Below are 11,087 nucleotides of genomic sequence, written 5' to 3'. Positions count from 1 at the left end.
GATCTGTCTGAAGGTTGGAAATTTTAAAGGCAGAGGGAAAAAGCAGAAGGCGAGAGCCTCTTACCTTGTAATATGCTTTACAGGATTCTCCCCCTCCTGCCCCATTATCATCCCAGTCACATGCCATACACAGGATACAGGCAGGGAGTCCTTTTATAGGAAAATAAGATTTCCTTCCTCCCCTCCTCTTGCTGCTGGGAAATTTCATTCTAAAATACAAGCCAACACAGAAGAAAGGTCCCTCCCTTTAGTGGTGCTGGGGGAGGCGGCACCTCAGGTCCCAGCATTGAGACAGTCCTTCCCAGGCTGCCTTCCACCTCCTCTGCAAAGAGCAGAGCTGCAGCAGCACCAAGAATTCCTCTCCTTCACACACTGATGTGGTGACGACTTCTCCCTCCTTCTCCTCCTCCACCTCCTCCTCTCCTGCATCCCACACAGGAGAGAAGACAGTCAATGAAGAAGACAGTGCTCCACACCAGTCTGTGAAGTTTCAAATGCTGCAGAACTGCATGTGAAATTAGGTCGCTTTTGCACAGAGGGCAGCCCTTTGCTGAGCTTTACTTTGGGCCCTGCTCCTGAAGATTTCCAAGACTCTTTGCTGTAGGTCATGGTTACATGCTACAAGCCAGCTTGTCTCAACATAAATCCTCTAGTTCCTCTGGCAGATGTTCCCTCCATGTTTTGAGATACACATGAATGCAAAGCGACAATGCTGGAAGAGTTGCTGGCTTTAATCCAGACTGGACATAAACCACAAGGTCTTACCACACAATGTGTGGTCAGAGAAATAAACAGAGGGCTTTTATGGGAGCCCAGGAACAGAAGAGGGACAATGTGAAAGTTATGGACCCTGGCTATGCTGAGCTTCTGGGAAGATGTGGGTGCTGGAGCTGGGCTGTCTTTGCCTAGAGTGTGTATCTGAAAAATGGCCGTGGAGATGGATGCCAAAAGGATATTCCCAGAGCAGACATTAAAGAGTCAATCTCTCAAAATCTAAAAAATAACAAGTTGGTCTCAGTAGATTTCTTGCTCATATCTCTCTTGCTCTCTATTTTCTCATAGCTAAACTCCTGCTAGCATCATTCCTCACAGATGTCTTGCTCTTCCAAAGCTGGGAGGAGAACAGGGAAGGGTGGTTTTGCCCTTGCTGTAGTTGTTGGATCCAGGATGATGAAACTGACTTTGCAGTTTCAGTGTTACTTTTATAAGGTTAATATTATTCTTACATTCTTCTTCTTACTGTACATTATGAACTACAAATTTTCTTTGAAAAGCCAAAGAAAAAGAACTTCTAGAAGATTCCTCATCCTTGCTTACCACAGTACTCTTTTTTGTTCGTTTGTGGCCAACTCTGTGTTTTGTGCTCACAGTGAATGCAAGGATGGAGGGGTTGAGTGGGGGACACTGGCTGCCTCAGCTCCAGAGGGACCTGATGGAAACTGCCCAGAGCACATGTGGTCCATCTGCTGGGGGCCAGGACAAGCATCACTTTTTTGATCTTCCATTAAATTGTTTTTGCACTTAAGCCAGAGAGGAACATCTGCTGTCCGCAAAGTGCGGTCTGAACCAAAGGAATGCAGAATAATGGAAAGAAACCTCAGCTCTTCTCCCAGAAAAAGGAAATGTGGAAATGATCACGTCTGAAACAATATATTGTGATGCCTGCAATCTCTAGTGAATCTCATGTTATTAAAATAGGAGATGTTGTGTAAGATCTTGTGCCACTGATGGCACCACTTGGCTGCTTGTGGCTCTGTGACACAGCAGAGGAAAATGAAGAATGAAATATGCATATATTAATATAAAAAAAAGAAGAAAAGGTTTTGGGTGAGCCCACAGAAAGAGTTACCCCAGTACTACGTCATCCACAGCTGACTTCAACAGACCTGCACTAATCCACACAACTGATTGCCCCCACCCCAATTCACCCAGGTCCAGAAGTTCAGGACCTTCTTTGCCTGAAGGTCCAGGCAAAGGACCAAATGGTTCAGAGTGAAATGGCTAACCATAAAATGGGTAATACTTTTCTGAAATCTCCCTCTGAACAAGAGCCAGAACAGCACAGGAGCCAGGTTGCTTTTTGGTTTTGCTCAATAAAAGGGCCAGCTAGGCAAAGGTGGGTAAGAATTTGGGAGTTGTGAGCAAAAAGCTTATTTTGAGCCTTGAATACTTTTGTGGGACTCCAGCCTTAGCAGTCCTGGGTGAAATCAGATCAAGAGAGATTGGTGACATGGGAAAAGGACCCCAAGCAGAGAGAAGGCAAAGATTCACATTCAGAACAGGAAACCCAACACCATGCCTCTGCTCCTTGTGCCTGTCCACTCAGCCTGGGGGTTACTCAGACTGAAGGCAGCTGGTGCAGCCTGTCATCCTCTGCAAGGAACACTCCCTCAACACCTGTGCTCCTGCCTGACACAGGGGGAACATACTTCCCACCTCTGTCTGTGGAATGAGACCATTGGTAGAATGCATATCAAAAAGGAAGGACCTCCTCCACCCCTGAACCACTGAACCTTGTGATTCCTATAGGCTTTACTGTTTGGTCCCCCTCCTGTGTAAGCACTGAACCCCACTTCAGTACCTGATCTGCCAGTTTCTCTTTTTGCAAATAAAATAAAAAGCTTAATTAAAGTTACATTTCTCCAGCCCAGAAGCTGCCACAGGCAGGGAAGCAACACATATCTGTGAGACTCAGCAAACAAGGGTAAGCAAAACCACCCCTGGGAGCATAACTATAAACCAGTTAGGGGTCACTAAACTAATGGAGAGTATAAAAATAAACTCCTCGGGGATAGAAGATAAAGAGGATATCAGGCTATGGAGTAAAAAATAAATGCTTTATTTTTTTATCTCCAGTATAAAAGTACCCAGAGGGAGTCCAAAGGTAACAACCAGGAACTAAAACCAAATGGCAACCATCTTAGCCACGACTCGCACCCGGCAGCCTCTCCACTATGTCCTGCGCTGTGCAGACAGGTCTGCGGCTGCATCACCCCCCTATGACTCCCATCTGTCCCACCATGCTAGAGACTGGGACCTCACCCCAGTGTCTGCAGCCTCACTCCAAGAAGGAAGCAAAAACCCACAGCTGCCATGCTGCCAAGAGGTGAGACCAGCTGCTAATCACAGAATACAGTCGTTTTGCCTCAGCCCTGTTAGAAAGCTGACCCTGAGCCCGCAGGAGAGAACACAACACAGAAGCCACTTGCCAGCCTGGCAACGGAGAACATGTCTCAAGTTGCTATGTTTAGAAAACACTGTTTGGGAAGCACTATAGCTTATGAAAGAAAATGCAGGAGGGTAAATAAAATCTGCAATCCCTACTGCTTTTGTATAAATGCCCCAGGGCCAGCTTGGTTTCCCACTGCAGTATCAGTAACTTCTTATTTCTATCACACCCATTAACAGGGAGCCCAAAAGTGAGGTCTGTGACATTCAGTAGTTTACACTGTTTCTATGTTTCTCAGGACCAGTGAGGTCACATCTGGAATACCAGGTCTAGTTCTGGGCTCCCCAGTACTGAGGGACACAGACTTACTGGAGTGAGTGCAGTGAAGATGAAAGGATTGGGGCACCACAAGTCATATGAGGAGAAAGTGAGAGCTGAGACTACCCAGCCTGAAGAAGAAAAAGTTCGGGGGATCTTATCCAAGTGTTTAAATGCCTGATGGGGGAGGGTAGTGAAGACAGAGCCATGAGCACAAAATGACATACAGGAAATCTTGCTTAAAGAGAAGAGAACCCCTTTTCTCTGTTAGGGTCATCAAACCCTGGCACAGGTTGTCCAGAGAGGCTGTGGAGCCTCTTCCCTTGGAGTTACTCAAAATCTGACTGGACATGGCCCTGGACAAGCTGCTCCAGGGGACCTTGCTCTGAGTAGGAGGCGTAACCAGGCAGGTTCCAGAGGTCCCATCGACCTCAGCTTTTCTGTGCAAACACAACCACTGAGCAAGGGCTCCTACCTACACAACTTGTTCCTCTTCTACAGTCACAGGAGAAAAACAGGCATTTCCAGGGCAGACTGATGACCTCAGACATGTGATAGATGAGCTGTCATATAAACGCCTTCCTACAGAATAAGGTTATCAATAAAACCAATAAAATAATCTCTTGTGGGATGAGATTTCTACACTGTAGTTAGTGTTGCCAGAGCTCTAGATACTGACTAGGTCTTACTGGTCTGCCAAGTGTTATCAGAGGACAAGAGCTGAAATTCATACAGCTATTCAACCAAAAGAAAACTGGAAAAAAAACTCCACTAAAGCACCAAAAAGCAAATTAAATGTGTTTTTTGTATTAAATGTTCAATTCAAACACACAATTCATGAGTGCATAGATGACTGTGTGAATTGGCTTAGCCACAGTGACAGATTTGCTTTACTGATAAGAGTAGGACAGTCCAAGGGCAGCTTGAATTTCATCTGGATTCATGTGCAATGTGGACACTGCTCCATCCCTAGGAAGGCTTCGATCCAAATACCCTAAGTGTCAAGCCATGCTGACATGTGGGATCCAAACCCCAGGAGGTGGGCAATGGCACTGCCTGTGCACTAGCACAGAGGTGCTGCAACACACATTTATCCAGATAGGCTCTCACACTTTGTTCTATAATACATCAAAGCAGAAAGCCAAACCCCCAAGTGGGTAAACGTTAAATCAGTCAACTTTTAGGAAACGCTCCAGAAATTGCATCAATTATAAACGTGGTTAAACAATTGGTTCCATTGAAGAGCAAGGACTTGGAAGGAGCAGTGTGGGTGGGGTGCTGTGTACCTACAGTGAGTGACTGACAAGTTTTCTACACAGCCTGCAAACGGAACTTGTTTTCAAAAAAGAAGCAAAACAACACTTAGTGGGTTTTATTCCTAAATAAAAACGTATGCACCATAAATGGATACAAAGACAGCAAGGAATTGAAATGTATCACTAGAGAAAGACAAGAAATCCTGAAAGCATAGTACTTGGGGAAAAAAAATACACTACAGATAAAATATGGAAAGCTTGAAAACAGAGAAAAATCGTCATTAATGAGAATTTTTCCCTTTTTTAAACATTCATAGGAATCATTTGCCAGTCTACATAAGTAGCCTATTTTTAATCCCGCTGGAGCTACAGATTTAGGTAGTGTCCACAGCCAGATATAAAAGCACCTTATGAGTTTCATCAGGTGATAAATGCCCATTAAAAAAAGAGAGCACATAGCCTAGAGGCCAAACTTCAGTAAGCAGTGCATGCATACAAAAGCAAAGATTCAGCCTTTGATTCACATGCTAATGAGGGAACCAGGATGACCCTTGGTCCATAAAAAATCCTGGTCTTGAGTCTCAGGAACTGGCTGCATCAGGTGAGGCAGAGCTCATGGGGTGGTGAAATATTGCCTTGAGGTCACCCATCCTCTCACATTTCCTGCAGGGCCAAGGACACCTTTCCTTCTCTCCTTCCCCTTTCCCAATGCCCTGAATTTGCACTCCTTGGGGATTAAAATTGGTTATTCCAGGTACAGAGACTTGAAGTTGCATTGAAATTATCTATTAAAAAATATCCCATCATGTAATCTGGCAATTCCCTAGTCTGTGTATCAGTTATCGATCCATAGGAATGACAGCACATCACAGTTTATCTGCACACATCATGTTTTGCAGCGATTCCACTGCTTCCTCAGCTGCATCCCCACAGCACAGAACAAGCCACAATATTTAATGTAGAATTGAGGTGCACAAGCACAGTGCTGAGATTTCAGCTAACAGGAGCACTGAGGAATTACACATGCCTGGAGTCTTAAGCCATACTTGGTCCAGGAACCCAGTTCTCAGTTAAATCTATCTTGCCTATCTTGCCAGGCAGATAGGCAGGGGCCACAGCAGCCAGCCCCTCACCCCTGCTCATCTCACATACAACTACCCATCGACTTGCTCCCCAGCTGCTCTTGGCAGAGCTGAAGGGAAATTCCAGCTTTGCCAAAGGAGAGGGAAAATTTAAAAGACTACCAGGTCATAACATCTTTGTTCCAGCCCTTTGTTCCCTTTGCTGTCGGGAGCTGGTTTAGAGGCACAGGCTGAGTGAAGGGCCCCGGGATACCTGGTACCCAGGTGCCATGTGCCTCCAGAGATGTCTGTGTTAGGGCTGGGATCATGATGCAGAGGGCACCTCAGTATTACAGACATTGCAGTTATGGGGCTTCAGTTTTGAATTCTGCACAATGAAAGACAACATACAAACAAGAGACATTATGGCTGTAAAGCTCTGGACCTTAAAACCAGGAAAATGTGGAAACTAGGGTTACCTGGAAACCATGATTCAATATACCTCTTCCACCATATCAGCATGCATTAGTTGTACCAATAATTTCTTATCAGGGTTAGTACATTTAGTTAGTACATTACCACAAGCATAACATCAGCACTAACCACAGCAAATGTTATTACAGCAGTAGCTTTGCAGAAAAGGATGAAACTTAAGCATTCAGGCAGAAACACACCCTCCCACTGTGCAGGAGAGCTCCTCCTCCCTACTTTGCTTTCCCTGGCTGTCACCTAGATGTGACTGGTTTCTTGGCAAAAACTCAAAGGGTGGGTAAGAGTCTCTAGTTAGGGTCCAATATCAAAAAAAACATCTCATATTCCTACTGCTGTATAAAATTACCTGAAGACATTCTGCTAGTGCAGAATAGTGATTTAACTAAATATTGTGGTTAGGAGAAGAGACTCGGTAGTCACAGGGGTACTGACATCAACTAACACAATCAAAAGCAACTGCTGGCTTGGGAATGCCCAGGGATGGCACAGTAAGTCCTTGTCATCTCAAAAGGTCAGCAGAGCCTGCCTACCTGCTGCATCTCCAGGACAATGTCAGGAGAGAGATGGTTGTAATTTCTCTGGAGAAAGCTTAATTCACAGCTCCTGCCACAGCATATAGGATCCTTCTCTTACATCTGTATTCCCACAATGATGAGATGACGTGAGACAACACAAGGTTTGCCATACATTATTGTGTTAACAATAGGAAATACCAGAATGAGGTGAAATTACCCCAAAAGAAAACATAGAGGAAAATTTCTACCCTCAGAATAAGCACTAAGTTTCACCCTAATGATTAAAGTTAAAATTGCTATCTGAGCCCACAAGAGTGAGGGGATGAATAATTCTCACCATCGTTTTCCACTTTGAGGTAGCAGGAAGGGGAACATCTGCCTTGTTTTGTTCCTCAGTGAAAGCAAGTCACAAAGTCATCACCACTGCATCAACTAAAGCAAAGTGTGAGTTGGTGGGGACATTTTTACTACAGTCAATGCTAGTGAAGCAATTACAGATTTTGTAAAGCATATCTTGGAAAGAGGTTACCGGTGGCGATATGATTAGTTGCACCATTTGTGGACCTAGCTTATTGTTCTGCACACTTCCATCTACTTTGGTGCATAATTAGGTGTCACTTATACAAGAGGTCATTCATGTCAAGAGAAGCAATAGTTTCCAGAATAATTTGAGTTTTCCTACATATATTAACATTTTCCCAAGCACTTTTCCAGCTACTTGAGATGTCAACAACTACTTCAAGTACTGCCACTTCATTCAGCGCTGAACCAGCTTTGCGGTCGCTTTGTGCCAAGACCTGGGGACCTTGCTGTAGGAAACTTCACCCAGCAGCTTTGCTGTATTCCAAGATGGTTTAGGTGAGGCTAGAGTAAGAAATACATTGTAGACAAAGGTTATAAGTATCTCACCCACATTCACCAAAAAAATTGGTTTCTGCAGACTTCTGTTTTGATTCTGGCTGATTAGGAGTGTCGGGAGAAACGCAGATAAGACATGAAAATACAGCAACGGGGTGATAAAAATCTGCTTTTCAGTGGTGTTTGGAACACCTTCATTGACACATGGTTCAGCCTCTCCAGGTTGAGCTGTCCTGCTTCCAACAGTGCCACTTTCCCAACCATAACCCAGGCACAAATACCTTAAGACTTGTGCCCCACAGGCTGTATTGGGAAGCGCTGTTACAGAAATCCAGCACCTCCTTTCAGCTGAAGCTGTACCATGACCTTTAATGTAGATAGGTGACCCATAAAAACCTAAGGAGAACATGGGGGAGTTTGACCTGCAGAACTGATCAGCCAAATGTATCAAATGTCAGAATACATGAGTATATAGTAAATTCCCATTTCTCTAAGCTGCTTGACCAGCAAGGAGAATTATTGTCTTCTGGGATATTAGACACATGCATGAACCCCTATGCCTTGCTAGGCTGGTTTAAAGATATTTAGAAATTTGTTCTTCATTAACACAAAGAAAAGAAATTAGGAAGATCTAATAGCTTGCTGCCTTTATTTTTTTTTTCTTATTGCTCTGAAAGATTAACCTATAAAATATTCACTGAACAATCATACTAGAAGATTTTATTAGGCCTTTGGTTACTTTTTAGGGTTTACCACTCATTAAATAAACTTTCATCAACTAAAGGAAGCTAAGGGAAAACATATTAACCTTTTACAAGCTTTTGACCGGGTAAAATATTAAGCTGTGAAAGGAATTACCAAGTATCTAGAGGTTTGATTTGGCAGAAAGTATAACAGTTTTAACTTACTATGGAAATGTGAAACCCATATTCAAGCTTTTGAGCTTGCATATTACTAAGATGATGTTTCTTACACAAAAACACTTATCACAGCATTTTTCTTATTTCTGAGGATATCAGGAGTTGCATTGCTTTTCCAAGTAGTGTAACTCTGACAGTTTCTGCCTCATAAGAAAGTACCAGTGGATGTGCAGGTCTTCAAAGTTGAAAGCTTTGGGCTGTCATGCCCCAAAGTGCAAATGCAGAGTTTGGTATGAGCAAAACTCTACTTAGCAGCTTAAACTGTAGGGCATTTCTTTGCCTTTGTAGTTAACCCTGTGCTATGAAACAGCACCTCTGTGCCTTTCTTTTCAGGTTACTTTTTCCAGAAGCCACCAATTAAATAAAAATAGCATTCTGAGAGGAAAACCACACCACTAGTTTGCTTCTCTTTTATTTTAAAAAGCCACACACCACCTTTTAAATAAAAAGCATTTGCGATGATGAATTTGAAGCAGCAATTGGGCATAGGAGCCTGCAGTTCATACTCCTGAGACCAAGTGATGAACCCTTTTAAGGCCAGGTTCTTCTGTGAAGAAAACTAGATTTGCACTTGTAATCAATACCTGCTTTGCCACAATTAATCTCATGTACAGAGGAAGCTGTCTGTATAGGTTCTGTCTGTCATTTTTTATCCTGTAAGATAAAGATTGAAGGCAGGGATATTTTTCCCATAATGACAAGTGGCAAAGGTTCAGGATGTCTGCCTACCCCCTTCAGGCAAAACCATGCCCAGGGTTCCTGAGAAAGAGGAACATCCAAATATGTCCCCATTAAATTTGAGGAGGTAACTCCTGAAATGTGTCTACTCACCTTCCCCATTATTTACCTAAGCCAGCCCACTGGAGGATGCAGTCTGCAAAATGGGGGAAAACCAGCAACCAACAATGGCAACCAACAATGGTAACCAACAATGGCAACCAACAATGGCAACCAACAATGGCAACCAACAATGGCAACCAACAACGGCAACCAACAACGGCAACCAACAACGGCAACCAACAATGGCAACCAACAATGGCAACCAACAACTAAAACAAAAATTAAATTTTAAATAAATAAATTAAATTTAAAAAAATAAACATTAAGGAAAAATAAATACATAAAGACAATTTTAAATGAAAAATAAATTTTAAAATATTTTAAAATTTTATTAAAAATAAATAAATAAAAAGGGGAAGACATACTTTACATGAAACATTTAGTTGCTTCTAAACGATACTTCCTGAAATCAACTAATTTCCAGACAGAAAAAATAGCTTTGCTGCAAAGATGACAGGGCATCACCAAAACCATTTCCCTCATTTTCTTCTGAGAAAGCACCTTTCAGGAAGTGAGGTCATATTTTCCAGCCTCATGCCTAAAAAATGTGCTCTGTGTTGACAAAGTACTGCTCTGTTAGAGCATCTTTGACAGGATGCATTGTGGCACCCTTTCTACCGCAGGAGTTGTACCAGGATAAATCCACATATTATATATAAAATGCATACACAACTGTGGCAAGGAACAAAGCAGTCCCTTCAGTTTTTGAAGACTCATCTTGCCCAGAAGCGTAAAGCCTGGTTTGTGTGCAGCAGTGTAGCAATTCTTTAATACAAAAAATGGATGCAGCCCAAACCACACACACAAAAACACCCCCCCTTTTATATGTTGTATTGCTAATTGAAACAATTTGCCATGATTTATTTATGCTGATGGAACAACACACCAGAAGTTTCTAAGTCCCTGTAAAAGGACTGTTTTTTCCTCCAGGCTAGATCAATTTTCCATACCAGAATTCCTCAGTTTCAAAGAAAATTAGGTAACCCATGCTTACCTAATTGCTGTGAAGCTATACTTCATGAAAGATAAACCAATCACTGAATTGGATGTAGAAAGCCATTTATACTCAAGGTATAAATCCTATAGTTTTTTTGTTTGTTTCCAGCTTCAAAGTTTTCAGGGAGGTAGATTTGCTCCCACCTTTGTGTACACCACAGCCTGCCTGGTGAACATGTGTACATGGATGAGTGTTATTCAGTGTTTTGCTTTCTCCCTGCTCTCCAACAACATTCACACACTTAAATGCATTCTCTGTCACACTCACAGGTATCCCAGGGTAGTTTCTTCAGAGTAACATGATTTTTTCCCCCACCGCCTAAGGAGTTGAAGTCTCACTATTAGTCTGGTGTGAACAACAAAGATTACTTTTTCATTTCCTACTGGTGCTCTACGAATTTTGCTGTTATTAAAAAAACTAGTAACTTGGCTCTTGATTTATCTGGAAATTGCACTAGACTATTCACAAACATGCTTAAAAATAAAGCAATTACTAAGTGTTTTGATAGCTCAAGATTGTCCAGACCTTACAGATTCAAGACCAAGAAGCAAGAAGTATCTTTTCTGCTTTGCTGGTTGGGCAACAAAACCCTGAGTTTCCCTTTGCTCTTCAAAAGCAAATTACATTTGGGCCAGGAGTTTAGAAACTGCTGTCCTCCTCT

This window comes from Manacus vitellinus, unplaced genomic scaffold, assembly GCF_001715985.3.
Source record: "Manacus vitellinus isolate BGI_N305 unplaced genomic scaffold, ASM171598v3 scaffold_3_pilon, whole genome shotgun sequence".
Taxonomy (NCBI): Eukaryota; Metazoa; Chordata; class Aves; order Passeriformes; family Pipridae; genus Manacus; species Manacus vitellinus.
The sequence above is the reverse complement of the archived record's forward strand: the minus strand, read 5'-3'. Positions refer to the sequence as shown.